We start from the raw sequence: 15,502 nt of genomic DNA, 5'->3' as shown, positions 1-15,502 counted from the left end.
TTCGAACTTACTCAGAATGGGTAATAGATAGAGTATGATTGGCCTCCTAAATGCTGCCTATGTCATGCTGCGATTGAAGAGGGGACCAATTCTCAAACTACTCGATTGGGCTGCTTGCGTATGTGATCTTGCACATTGTTAAACCTCATGCATGCAATTTTTATCTTGAATGAAAGCTAGATGAATTATACCAAATGACTTACAATTTTTTGGGTTCATATTAGATATTATACATACAAGCTGCTTGGATTCACGTATTAAGGGTTTTCCTCCACACACTACTCCAGCTGGATATACTTGTCTTGCTTATTCCACCCCGGTATGATTTTTTTTATGGAAACTGACCAAAGTTTTATTTATTTCCATTCATTTCTTCTTCTTTTTTAATGAACTTATCGTGGTTGCATTCCTTTATTACTCTCTTGTCTTGTACCTTCAAACAGTTAGGTTCATAACTACTTTTTGTTGAAATTTCCAAAGACAATTATGCATGTATCGTATTCATGTTTTGTTTCTATTGTATCAGAAGCGTCAGATAAGAAGGGATTCATGCCAATAGTGAACGAATGATACTTGTTGATTTTGTGAGAATAATATTAGTATAGTATATATATATATATATTGTGTAAATATTGTTTCCTATTTAGGATTGGTTTAGGTTTGTTCTTGTTTCCTATTTAGGATTAAGTCTAGAATTGTTATATATATAAATCAGATGTACACATTGTATTAAAAGACAATTGAATATACAGTTTCAATTAGAAAACTTACATGGTATCAGAGCAGTGTTTGAAACCCTAGTAGCAATCACGTTCTGATCTGAGTTTGGTTGGTGGTTCACTCGAGATTGTTCTCTAGGTCATTGGAGTTCGACCCATCTGTTCTCGTGATCCATCTCGAGTTTGCAAGACTTCAACCCATCTCTAGTTCAGTCTGTCGAAACCCCTGGTTATCTCGTTCGAAAGTCTCTGGTCCATCTCTCTAGGTGTTCGCACAGTTCTCTCTCCCTCTGGTTTAGAATCGCGACACCCATCATGGTTCGCGAGCTCTTTATGGTTTGGAGTCGACTTCTCAGCTTCGAATTCTTTGACTTCTCTCTGGTTCAGAGTCGAATTCTCTCTTTTGCAAGTTCGCAAGTACTATCTTTCGTGATTTCATTTGGTTCAAAATCAATTTGAACCTAAATCCATCTAGTCTGTGTTTATCATATATTCTGGTTATTATATTTGAAGCTCTAAGGTTTTGGTTTATTACATTATTGCCCCATCATCTTTCAGTTTATTACTGTTCTGTATTGTTTTTTTTTTTGGTTCATTATGATGATGACGGGTTCAACTTTTGTAAATCCTAAGTAGGGGCTCCTTGCTTTAGATGAGTGTGCCTTTTACCATCAGAGAGGCCATTGGAAGTATCACTGTCTCAAGAAGGGATGTCTGTCTGGCTCGTATTCTCAGCAGTCTCAGACCTAATTTTGCCCTTCTTCTCTGAGTATTTTTTAGGCTTCCCCCGGTTCTATTGCATCTACTCCAGCTCCTGATCCTGACTTGGCTTCCTTGAATGCTCAGATTAGTCAGCTTCAGCATACACTGTCTACCTCCCAGCCATCCTCGTCTGCCTCCGTTGTTTTGCTCTCTTCATTCAGGTTTGCTTAGGTCTTCTTCAGGTATCTCTTCGTCTGTCTGGCTTTTTGACTTTGGTGCCTCTTATCATATGACTCATCATCTCTCCTTAATTCAGAATTGTACTCCCCCTCTCTTTCCTATTACTGTTAATGCTGCTAATGGGTCTAGTATGTCAGTTATATTTGTTGGATATGTCCTACCGTCTGCTATGTCTGCAGTCTCTATTCCATCTGTCTTATATGTTCCTCAGTTATCTGTCAAATTATTATCTATTAGTCAACTTGATGCCTCTAATTTTGATGTTATCTTTTCTTCTTCTATCTGTTCTGTGTAAGATCGGATGCCTAAGCAGTAGATTGGGACTGGCCGTAGAGTTGAGACCTTTATGTGGTGGAGAGCTTGCATCTGCCTATGACTACCTCTCTGACTGCCTTTTCTTCTTTTCAGTTAGATTCTCTGTCAAGTCCTTTCTATTTGTGGCATTCCATATTAGGGCATTTGTCTGCTGACTGCTTACGGTTTTTAGCTTAGTCAGGTATATCGGGTAAAGTTTCTCCTAGTCAACTTACCAAGTGTCGGGGGTGTAAACTTGTCAAAATGACCGCCTTACCTTTCCGTAAAAGTACTTCTATATCTGTTACACCGTTTTCTTTAGCTCATACTGATGTCTAGGGCCCTTCTCCTGTTCTCACCAAAGGGGGTTCTGCATACTACGTGTCATTTGTTGATGACTAAACCCGTTACACTTGGGTTTACCTTATGACTCATAAGTCCGATTTCTATCAGATATACCGTACCTTTCAGTCTATGATTACTACTCTGTTTGGGTCTACAATTAAAGTGTTACGGTCTGACTTGGGTGGGGAATATTTTAAAATGAGTTATGTGAGTATTTGGCCAATTTGGGTACCATTCACCAAACTTCCTATATAGATACACCTGTCTAAAATGGTCGAGCCGAGTGTAAACATTGTCACCTCCTTGAGACAACTAGGTCTCTTCTTCTCTCTGCCTCAGTTTTGGCTCCATTCTAGGGGGAAATAGTTCTTACTGCTATTTTTTTTCTCAACCGCATACCTACTCCCCTTCTTTCTGGTCGGTCTCCTTATGAGGCTTTGTTCTCCCAAATTCCTAACTACTTCCTCCTTCGTGTGTTTGGGTCTGCCTATTTTGTCCTTCTTCCCCGCACAGACAGGACCAAACTTAGTGCCCGATCTGTCCTCTGTGTCTTTTTGGGTTATAGTCCTACTCAGAAAGGATATCGGTGTTACAACCCTGTTTCCTGTCATCTCTATGTCTCCTGTCATGTTTCTTTTCTCAAACGTCTACCTTACTTTCTGCTTCCTTCTCTCACTGCCCTAGTTTCCAAAAATGATTTGGTTCATATTGATCTGTTTCCTTCTGAGGTCCCATCTGATGAGTACATCTTCACAGTTCCTCCTAAGCTTGTTCCATTTTCTCCTCCTGCTTCACCTTTGGCTGTTACTCCTCCTTCGGTTTATTCTCTTTCTCTGTTGTTAGTTTCTTCTCATCGCAAGGCTCCTCCTCCACCGGTTGTCTCTGCCCCTGCTGCTGATCCCTCCTGCTTTTGACAACTCTTATCCTACTGCACACTGATATCCTACTCGAGCACATCATCCTCCAAACAGGTTGGGTTAGTCTAATACATGTTTTTCTGCTTCCTATCGTACTTTTTTGGTTTTCTATTCACTCTTTTTCAAAACCTCAGTCTTACAAGGAGGCCTGTCAGGATCCTCATTGGGTTCAAGCTATGGAGGATGTGTTGTTTGCTTTATAGAAAACTAGTACTTGGGAGTTGGTTCCTTTGCTTGCTTTTAAGAAACTGGTTGGTTGCAAATGGGTCTACAAAGTCAAGACTTATTCTGATGGTTCTCTTGAGCACTGCAAAGCTTGTCTGGTTGCCAAAGGTTTCTCACAGGAGTATGGTATTGATTATGAGGAGGCCTTTGCTCCTGTTGCCAAGATGACTACTATCCGTACTTTGATCTTTGTCGATGTTGTTCGTTCTTGGCCTCTTTATCAGATGGATGTTAAGAATGGTTTTCTTAATGGCCATCTCACTGAGAAGGTTTACATGTGTCCTCTCCCTGGCCTTTACCATTTCTCTGGATAGGTTTGTTGCCTTCGGCGTGGTCTGTATGGTCTGAAGCAGTCTCCTCGTGCTTGGTATGATCACTTTCAGACTGTTGTTACTGAGCTTGGGTTTCATCCTTGTGCCCAGGACTCTATTTTATTTCTTTTCCACACCTCTGTTAGATTTGTTGCGATATTATTGTATGTGGATGATATGATCATCAATGGTTCTGACTTTTCTGCTATAGCTGAAGTCAAGCAGCATCTTTTTCACACCTTTAAAATGAAGGATCTGGGCCCATTGCGGTATTTTTTTGGTATTGAGGTAGCTTCTTCTCTCAAAGACTACTTTCACTCTCAGGCCAAGTATGCCAATGAGGTTATTCATCGTGTCGGTCTTATTGACACTAAGATTTCTAATACCCCCATTGAGTTTAATGTAAAGCTCAACACTATTGATGGTGTTCTTCTGGAAGATCCTACTATATATCGAGAACTCGTGGTTTGCTTAGTCTATCTGACGGTTACTCGTCCTGATCTTGCCTATGTTGTTCATGTGGTTAGCCAGTTTGTCTCTGCTCCTCGCTCCACACATTGGGCTATCTTGGTTCGAATTCTTCGCTATCTCCGAGATACTATATTTCAGGGTTTACTATTGTCCTCTACTTCCTCTCTAGATTTGGTGGCCTATGCTGATTCAGATTGGACTGGTGATGTTACTGATCGTAAGTCCACGTCTCGTTTCTGTATGTTTCTTGGCGATTCCTTGATCTCAAGAAATAAACTGTTGTTGCTAGCTCTACTGTTGAAACTGAGTATCGTGCTATGGCTCATGCTACTACTAAAGTTGTCTGGCTTCGTTGTCTTCTCTCAAACTTGGGTGTCCCTCAGTCTTCTCTGACCTCCCTCTATTGTGACAACCATAGTGCTATTTAGATTGCACATGACACTGTCTTCCATGAGCGGACCAAGCATATTCAGATTGATTGTCACTTTGTTTGTCAGCACCTGTAGTCTGGCTCTATCTCACTTCCTTTCGTCTCTTCGACTCTGTAGCTTGCTGACTTCTTTACCAAGACTCACGCCACTGCTCGGTTTTAGTTTCTTCTTAGCAAACTCTTAGTGTTTTCTGCCAAAACACCTTAAGTTTGAGCGAGGGTGTGAGAATAGTATTAGTATAGTATATATTGTGTGAATATTGTTTCCTATTTAGGATTGGTTTAGGTTTATTCTTTTCTATTTAGGATTGGTTTAGATTTATTCTTGTTTCCTATGTAAGATTAAGTCTAGAATTGCTATATATATTGTTAGGTTTTTATTCTTGGCAATCCCGTTTGACAAAACTCCTTTCAGTTGTAATTTTATTCGATCTTTTATTTCAGTGAGGCTATGAGTTTTAGATGCGAATCCAACCCGAATTGTGCCTATGCAGAGAAGTATGTGATGTCTATTCGTTCATGTTTGCCACTTCGCTGACTATGTCGGAGATTGACCTGCCCGATCAACTCGCGGGAGTCTTAGGGGCAGTGTCCCTTGGCGCGTTCGAGGCAGTGCCCAGGCGAGGTCAAGGGGAGAATCTTTGATTCTAGAAGTTTGATCTGTCTGCAAAAGTTCCAGAAGTTAGGATTTTACGCTCGAGCGAACTTTCCTGTGCTCGAGCGGAGATTGCAATTCAATTTTCTATAAATATGTGTTTCAGCCAGACTTTAGGGTACGACTTCCAGATCTTTTTTGAGGGTTCTAGGGTTTTCTTTTGGGGATATTTTGTTAGTTTTCTTTGATGTTTGATTGAGTATTCAACTTATGGTTTAAGAAGTATACATCAAAGGATTATTTGTTTATTTTATACAAAAGAGAGTGTTCTTCTTTGGTGGATTCTAGGGAATTCTGGCCTGAAGCTTTAGTGGATTCCGGAGTGGCTCATCGTCGTGGATTCGACATCGACGTTGTGGATTCGACGTTGGGCAAGACAATTCCGAGGTGAAGATCGTGGTGGAAGAGACATATAGGGGTCAGTTTAATTCAGGCGTGGATTCGCTAGGTAATTGAGAGTGCACTTGTGTAATTCCTTTTGTCTTCTTATTGGATTGTTTTGTGGCATTTTTCCCTGATTTTTATCACAATTGGAGGCACTCCAATTGTGGTTTTTCCACGTTAAAATCGTTGTGTCAATTTGTCTTGATTGTTTGATTGGGATTGATATTTACTACTTAAAATTGATACATAATCACAAATTAATATCTAGGGGATTTCGAGATTTTTTCATATCAGATGTACATATTATATTAAAAGACAATTGAATATACAGTTTCATTCAGAAAACTTACAATATTCACACAATAGGAAACAATATATACTATACTAATATTATTCTCACAGATTTACCTCTAAGAAAGTATTGTCACTGCGAATCCTGAAAAACTGCCAATCATATCTGAAAGTAATAACGAAGGAATATACAATTGTAGATTAACTAGGTTCCAGAATCTAAAAAGCATTGTCTAAGGCAACCCAATGTATGTCGAGCCTCATTTTTTGGAGGCTGAATTTAAACCACTCATTATAATAAATAGTAGCAGATAATCAGATCAATTGTGATGGCTCCATTGCTGTCAATTATTTTTTCATTTACTACGAAGTTTTGAGTTTATATATATATATATATATATATGACCCAAAATACTCTTTTCGATATCTAATTTTTCCCTTTGATTACTTCAGATTCATACAATTGATGAAAATCAATTTTCATGTTAGATTTCCTTCTTAAATTTATCATATAGCTTTAATTGAGTTGTGAATATTTTTTGAAGCCTATTACAAAATTTCAGAAAAGTAAAAAATGAGGAATGCTAATTTTCTGTTGACCAAAGTTGATTTGTTGAATAAAAGATTTTGGGCAAAAACTTTAAAGCCAGCTCCACCACCCCCTAGTTTTATATAACTGCCCATATTAGAGAATGTGTACAACACTCAGCAAATGGTTGTTACACTTATTTGACATATTTCACTCTGATTAATATCTCAAATATGTAGTATATATCTGAATGAGACAATTTTGTGTGTCTTTGATGGTTGTGCCTCTCACTCAATGGCTCATATGCTAATTTCTTAAGCTCAACAGGTGCTAGAGAAGAAAGTGAAAAAAATTTCTGACATGAACATTGACCCTTTAAAGATGTTGGAAATGGTGGTGTTGCCAATTCAAGTGGCTTTTCTAGCCCTAGACCATATCTTACGAATGGAGGAAACCCAGATAAATCTTGCCATTCTTTGAGCAATGACTTCTCATTCCCACCAGGGGGCATTTCGTCGCTACATTTACCTGCGGTAGTTGTACTCATCTTTTATTTTATTTTATTTTAATTTTCTTGCAGTAATAATAGTTTTCAAAATAAATAATGTATGAGTATCAGTATCTTAGATTATGCCATCATTTCGATATTTTTTTTTGGAGGGGTGAATAAGACATAAATAAAACTATAAAATATACAAATTTACAAGGGATATGCCTGTAGACACCCCATTTTTGACCGTCCTCAAGACTTGGACGTCACCGTTTGAACACTTGGCGATCATCCTTGTTTGTGTTCGTCTTGAGTTCTCGGAGGTCTCGGCTATGCGTCTTGCCTCAGGATCTCTCGACTCGACTGTTTTGTGTTTGGTTTTGCACCAAACACTTGTGTTTTTGCTTTGGAGGGCAGGGAATGGCTTGTTGGCCATCCCCACACTCCACCGGCCATGGCTTGAGGCCATCGGCTGTGTTTTGTTGCCATCGGCCAAATGTTTGGCCGACCGGCACTCTGGATGGTCGACCGGCCATCTATTTTGGTCAAATTGCATTTTTGGCTGGCAGACCACTGTTCATCTACTTTTGCAGATATTTTTATGCCAGCTGTGCTAGCTGGCATACACTCTGCTCCCCTCCATACACGTGTGTGGAGGGATCTCCCTCTTGACTAGCTTGTTTGGAAAGCTTTACAAGGTGGATTGTCTATAAGAGGGAGCCTCTTCTCCCTCCATTAGGGTTAGACAAAAAAGCTCCAGAGCTCTGAGTTTTAGGGTTAGGGTTTACATATACTCTATCTCTATATCTCTTCCTCCTTTTGGTGTATTAGTGTGTGTTTGTTCTTACTATTGCAAACAAACACCTACCATTACACCTTTCCTTAGTTGCTGAGGCATTAGAGGGTTGATCTGGAACTTTTTGAGCTAGTTTTGATCCAAGAAGAGGTCTGGTCTTGTGATCTTGGAAGTGTTCTTCAAGGGTGAGTGTTCTTGCCCTTTATTCTCCATTTTTGCATAGCTTTTTTAACTACCTTACACCTGTTTTCGAGCTTAGCATATAACATATAAAAGTCTTTTTTTCGCTTGCTCTAAATAGTTGTTTAAGAGTGTTTTGTTGTTTGGGGTTGTTTGACCCCTCTTAGGGCTTGTTTGGCCCCATTTTGTGTCATTTTGGTTGAGCTTCGGGACCACCTTGTTTGGGCCTCCTCACCACTAAAATCTTGAGGGATTTCAGTGGTGAGGATGGTGCTTTAAGGTCCTAAGAAGGAGAGGGCCACCCCCTCTCCTTGTTGTCCTTCAATAATAGCCATTTTAGCCTCATGTGTGAGCATCTTGTTTAAGTGTATGATGGCCATGCCTTAGCTATTTTTTGTGCTTTTATTGCCATGTATTACCTCTGTTCTTGCTTGGTTTAGGTGCACCATGCTTGCTTAGCATACATGTCTTGTAATGCCATGAATTGCCTTAACATGCCTTGTGCTTTGAGCCTTGTTTCTAGCATGTTTTTGGCTTAGCTTTGTGAAGCTTTTATGCTTGTTTTAGCATGCTAAAGGTCTGTTTTTGGTCATTTGAGTCATCCATGCTTTGCTTTGTATAGCTACCATGCAAACTCTCTTGTATGCCTTGAGCATTGACCCCTTTAGCATGCCATCCTTGCATCATTTCAGTGGTTTGACACTACTTATAGCATCATTTCAGTCCTCATGGTATGCTTGTATTCTTGCATTTGATGTCCCTTTAATGCTTTACAAGGTTGTCATCTTATGCTCCATGTGTGGCCTCTTTTGTATGCTTGCATGTTTGGACCACTTAGATGCCATCTAGGTGTGTCCTTAGCTTTGTTTAGGTCTGCCTTGGACCTGTTTTAAGTCCTTTTAGCTTTGTGAGGCTTGTTTGACTTAGCCATGGTCTAAGCCCCTTAGGCTTTCCTTGAATCTTGGACCATTGTTGCATGTTTAGCTTGTCTTGTTTACTTGGTTTGGCACCTTTATAACATGATTTTCAGAGCTTTCTATGCATGCTATGTGTCCATGTTTATCTTCTTTTAAGTGTGCTTAAAAGTTGTCTCTTTGATGATTAAGTGTTGGTCCATTTGCATGCATGCATGTATGTGCATTTGGCCCCATCCTCATAGCTTTTGGCCACTATTTTGGGCCTAGTATAGAGCTGCCTAAATAAGTCTAAGTCCACTCTTTACATGTTGTTACATGCCTTACACTCCACATGCTTTGATTGCATCATATCTTGCATGTCCATTAGCCTTGCATGTTATGGCATACTTAGCCTATCACATGCTTGTTTGCATGCTTGAACATCCACATTACACCTTGCATACTTGTCATTAGCATGATTGTCACATGCCTTGTATGCTTGTTTGCATTGCCTTGTTGCATACTTCGTTCGCATGTCTAGGTTGCATTGCATTGGCATGCATGCCTTGCCTCTTGATCAAGTGATAGAGGTTGGGGCCTCATTTGTTTATTTATGTGCATTGCATTTCATTTGATATCAAAATGCACTCTTGGTTACTTGGGCCATCACGCATCGAAATGCGCGATTGGTGGTCCAGGAATCAAGGACCATACCCCTTTGAGTCATGAACATGATAAGGGATGTGTTGGTGCACACATTTGCTTGAAATGCATTGTCATGCCTTGTTTTGCCCTCTGCTGCTGTCAAAACAAGTTTTGCAGGAAGATTTGGCTGGTCGACTTAATGGAGTGCCGATCGACCAAATATATTTGGCTGAGAGCTCAACCAATGGTCGATGACCATCTGGACATGGTCGGTGGGGTTTCCACTTGGTCGGTGGTGATTCACAGTGTCCATGGAGCATACCTTGGAAGTTGTGCAATTTTCAGAGGAGCAGAGCAGGGAAAACAGAGGCAGTTTGTGCATGGCGACGGATTTCCGAGCAAACTCGAGCACGCATACATCGGACCCTCTTCCCGAGGCTGTTTATTGCTTTCTACTAGTTAGGTGGTCTGTAATAATTAATTAGCTTATAGGTTAATTAATTGTATTATTCTTTTGGTCCCTCCAAGTGAGGGCGAACTTGTAATAAGTGTGGATGCGTGTGTGCGTGTTTTCCAACCCCCACTTCTTTCTCCCTTTTACTTACCTGCTTTGATGGTTAGTATTAGGGCATATTTAATTTAGCATACCTTATACTACACATGCGTACATCATTCATCAATATTGCATGCACCGGGCTCGGCGCATCATGCTAACTGCATAAGTATTTCAAATCTAACTTGAATACGTGCATCAAATGGTTGCATTTCACATGCCATCCTAGGATTAGCCGAGCCTATCCTAATTGCATTCTGTATGCACTGCATTAGGCACTTAACATGGACTTGGATCATACATTGATTGCTAGCGAGTTCTTTGTTTTGGCTTGGAGTACACTGTAAGTATTTTGTGCTTTAGCATCTCGCACGAGTGTGAATGTTAACATGACAGCATGCTTACCATGTGGCTAGATGCTTATGTGATATGAATTGCCTGAATGCTTGTGTGTGAAGGTTGGATTGTTTGAGTTGGAACAACTCATCAAAATCCGTGTTTTAGCCTACTCGTGAGTAGCAAATTTCAAAACATTTTCCAAACAAACGGATATGCGATGCTTTGTTCCAAATTAGGCGATCTAGTCTATACTTGTTTTGCTGCGCGCATCACATAGTAATTCTAGCTAATTAACCGGAATAAGAACACATAACGTTTTCAAAATTGGATATCACGGTTAGTAGAGGCCCATCTTCGGGTCGGGCGAGAGGGGGTGCTCATAGCTGACCTTCCCCAATCGTACCCAAGTTCCCGAGCCGAGGCAACTTTGGTAATGACGGACACGTGGCCTTAGGCAAACAAGTCAAGGTTTCCTAAATTTCCCCATTAAAAAATATTTAGGTGGCGACACTGTATCTGGCAAAGCCGTCCATGTTTGACACTTCTTTTCTAAAAATCTGTTTTCTCAAAACGATTTTCCGGATTTGGACTCTTTGGTTCAGACTAAGAACCGTGACACAAAAGGGAGTCCGAACTATGGTGCCATAAGGCCCGAGGGCGCGTCCACAATGCCTCAGGCCCTACCATAACTATACAAAGCCACACATCAAGGAACTACTCCTCACTTAAAGCCCTAAAAAAAAAAAACCTGCCTACAGCCATACAAAGTACATATATATCTAGGATATTCAACAACCATATCCCAATAGAATAGGGGTCCTGAACATCTTTAGACCAAAAATGGGCAGCATCATATGGGATGCAAAGAAATCCCCCCTAAAAACAAGAGTTGTAGTGTTTAGGCATGGAGAGCTCCACGGTAGTCACCGTAGCTTCATCTAGTAAGACTATACCAAGATGGCAGCACTTTAACTATAATGTAAATACATTCAGCACACACAAGCTGCTAGCCAAATCCCAAAATATAATAATTCTCCTATACAACTCGTAAGAGTAGGCCACAAAACTCAAAATATCATACTTTATACCAGTCAACAAAGGTTTATATAAAACATAATTACAACTGTAGAATAAACTAAAACTAAAAGCATGACTAGGCGCAAGCTGTTGCCACCACCAAGCTTTAGTTCCTCTGGATAGGCACAGATTGTAGCCACCTCCAATCCATCAAACCAGGACTTCAGTTATCCAAAAGGTCTCCATATAACTAGCAAAACATAGCTGCAGGATTACAGGGAAGAAGTACCCATCTCCTGGATGCATATGTAATATGGAATCAATCAACATAACCTACCAGTAATGAAGTATGAAATAAGTATTACAAAAAATGGGGTAGTATAGATTACATAACAACATCAGGCTACACCACACAATATATGGTCTCACAACACTCAACCCACACTTTAGAATCTCACTACTCTCTATGACAGCTTCCTTAACCTGCAAATAAAGATGTACTAGATAAATAGAGATTAGTGAACCACTCATTTATTGGCTGACTGTACTCAACCCACAGAATATACAGTCAAATCTTTGTAGATATTTCATTTTAAGTATGTTTCTCATAACACTTAACCCTCAAATCCTGCTATAGAGCTCCTCAAGCTGCTGCACAAGTTAGCAAACAATTAGAATAACACACATTTTTGCTAACCTTCACTTAACTCTAATTTAGAAAACTCACATCACTCAACAATCCCCATTACTGATCATATGGGCTTCAAAACAGTCATAAGCAGGTTCCACTGAGCAAGAAACCAGCCATCATTTGTGGATATATGTAACGGCCTCAAAATAATACATAAAACCCATCAATTAAACATGCATTGATATAAGAGAAATCGACCATTTCTATTCATCGGAGTAGTTCTTATAACAGTATTACATGTTAACAACAAAAGCAAATGCGCTACGGGCTTATAGCTTTCCAAGTCAACACTTGGTTACACCAAATAAGAGTACTAACTCTATACAAAATAAGCCCTTGGCTTGATATACATGTAATACAAACAAAATAAACAAAAAGAGAGTCTTCAACTCTCATCATCATCCAAGCTGTGTCCTTGGAGGTGGCATGCTATCTGTACCTGAAAATAATGTCCCATATAGGGTGAGCCAACGCCCAGTAGAGATATGCTAAACACAGTATGAGCAATAACTAAGACATTAGCAATTGATATATGTTCAATTCCCATAAATCATTTCATAATCCGTTTTCCTTTACATGACCACTATGTCCATGTTCCGTTTCATTTTCCATTCCTATCCAATTTCCCAATTACAACAACGGCTCAGAACCTGGCCAACAATTTTCATGAGACAGTGACTCATATTAAACGTTTCTCATTACACGATAGATAAGCCTACTATCTATATCAACATCTCAACAGATAAGCATACAAGCTGTATCCACACTTCAACAGATAAGCATATGAGCTATATCAACATTTCCATAGATAAGCATATGAGCTATATCACCACATTATCTGACAAGCATATGAGCTGTATCAGTGGAGTCCATCCCCTATCTCCTCCCAAACAACATCCGGTTTAGAGGTTCATTCCCTATCTTCCCCTAAACCGTGGAGTACATCCCCTATCTCCTCCCACACACACACAACGTATATACACATAGGTCATATACACAATCAATCAATACATAACGCAAATGTATTCTATCAACCGTCATACTCTATGACACATCCAATTGATTAGTTTTAGTTTGCCTAATCATCATGCATTGTCTACAACAATCATGACTACCCTCCACCGGTAGCCCAAAGAAATTATATCTAAACAGATAATAAATGCATTAACAGATAAATTATCAATGTTTTCAAAAGTGAGTGATTAACAAATCCAACTCCACTAGTCCGTCACATAATGGACCAATTTGATTATTTGTAACTCAATTTCATAAATCCATAACTTTCCCAAATTAATTATACCAATTCATTTATTATACAAATTAAGGCATTCTTCCCCGTTTTCCAATAACGACCCAATGGTCTATATTTCATCAACCAACAACCATACCACTATTTTGAAACCCAAGATACACATTTTAGAATCAAAATAACAAATCCTCTTTTATACATTTTGAAACCCTAGACCTCAAAATCAAACCATTTAACAAAATGCCCAAAAATCTATGTCAAAACCCATAGTAGTGAGTAGGAATCCCTACCTCAAAAGATGACACCCAACGAAGAAGATGAAAAAAGCGAAGTTGCTCCAAATCACAAGTTTCTCGGATCAAAATGTAGCCATCGACGATCAACCCAACTTTTACAAAGGCCAAAGGTGAGGAAACCACTCCTACTAGATCAATACTTAGAGAGAAGTTTGAGTTTTAGAGTGAGGTGCTCTCTAATGGCTTTTTCGGAAAAGTAAGAGAGAGAAAGAATGAGAAAAAGTGATTTAAAAATGCCCCACAGCCAACTGATATACGACATTCTCGCTCGAGCGGAAAACACAACGCTCGAGCGTCAAGAACAAAAACTAGGTCCGCTCGAGCGCAAGAAGGCCCGCTCGAACGCCAAGTCACAAGAATAAAGTACATCCGCTCGAGCGAGAAAACCAGTCCACTCGAGCGTAAATTTCCCTCTCCCAGAACTTTCACCAAGACAATACTACCCGCTCGAGTGCTAACAAACCCGCTCAAGCGCGATCCGCTCGAGCGCAGGAAACCCGCTCGAGCGTAGAAATCACACCTGCAGAAGTTTTGCAGGGACACGAAATACTGGGAGTGTGCAATCTCCGCTCGAGCGCTATATGACCCGCTCGAGCGGAGCGACCAAAAACTTGGCAACTAGATTTTAAACCAAGTCTCAACCCACCTGCTCGAAACATACCCAACATATCCTAAAACTCGAACATAAGGAATTAAAGGATGACAACAAGGTATACAACCACCAACTCCACGGAACCAAAGTCCGGAATACAACAGATACAGAAAGGGAAAACCGGGATCGCTATAACCCTCCCCCCCTTAAAGAATTTCGTCCCCGAAATTAAACACAAGTTTTTCAAAAACAGGTTTTCTCCATTTTCAACAATATTACAACACAATACTAAACATTTCGACCCATTACTGGTCAATCCCATCTCTTTTCAAGAGGCATTTCACATTATACATAACAACCTGCATATCAACACACATTCCTTTGAAATTTACCAATTTCAACTCATTTTCCACAATTCCATAACACATGCAACATTAATATCATGCTTGCATTTTCACAATATACTTAACATGCACAATGTTAACATAGCTTTCATTTACCAAAACATTCGCAATGTTTTACAACTTAAGACATATATAATGTTCTTGAAGTTCAATATTATTACAAAATTTCAATACATGATTACACATCAACAAACATGTCCGGATACTTTTCACGGACTTCCAACTCACGTTCCCAAGTGGCTTCCTCCACTCCGTGATGTTTCCACAAAACTTTTACCAAGGGGATAGTCTTGCCTCGCAGGACTTGATCCCGCCTATCCAAGACCCGAACCGGTCTCTCCTTATACGAGGCATCCTCATCTACCTCTAAGTCGGTCCAATCCAACACATGGGACGGATCCGGCTCGTACTTCCGAAGCATACTAACATGAAATACGTCATGCACCCCGGACAACTGCGGTGGCAAAGCCAAACGATAAGCAACTTCCCCAATCCTCTCAAGGATCTCAAAGGGACCGATAAACCGAGGGGATAACTTCCCACTCTTCCCAAACCTCATCAAACCTCGCCTAGGTGATATTTTCAAGAAAACATGATCACCTATCTCAAACGCCAAAGGCCTCCTCCTACGGTCGGCATAACTCTTTTGGCGACTCTGGGCTGTAACAAGCCTCCTACGGATAAGCTCAACTTTCTCCGTCGTCTACCTAACCAACTCCGGACCCAACAAAGGTGCATCACCCACCTCGGCCCAACAAACTGGAGACCTACACGGTCGGCCATACAAGGCCTCAAACGGTGCCATACCGATACTAGACTGGAAACTGTTGTTGTAGACAAA

The sequence above is a fragment of the Camellia sinensis genome, chromosome 10 (genome assembly GCF_055761805.1).
Source record: "Camellia sinensis isolate YWXY chromosome 10, ASM5576180v1, whole genome shotgun sequence".
Lineage (NCBI taxonomy): Eukaryota > Viridiplantae > Streptophyta > Magnoliopsida > Ericales > Theaceae > Camellia > Camellia sinensis.
Note: the sequence above shows the minus strand (reverse complement) of the source record.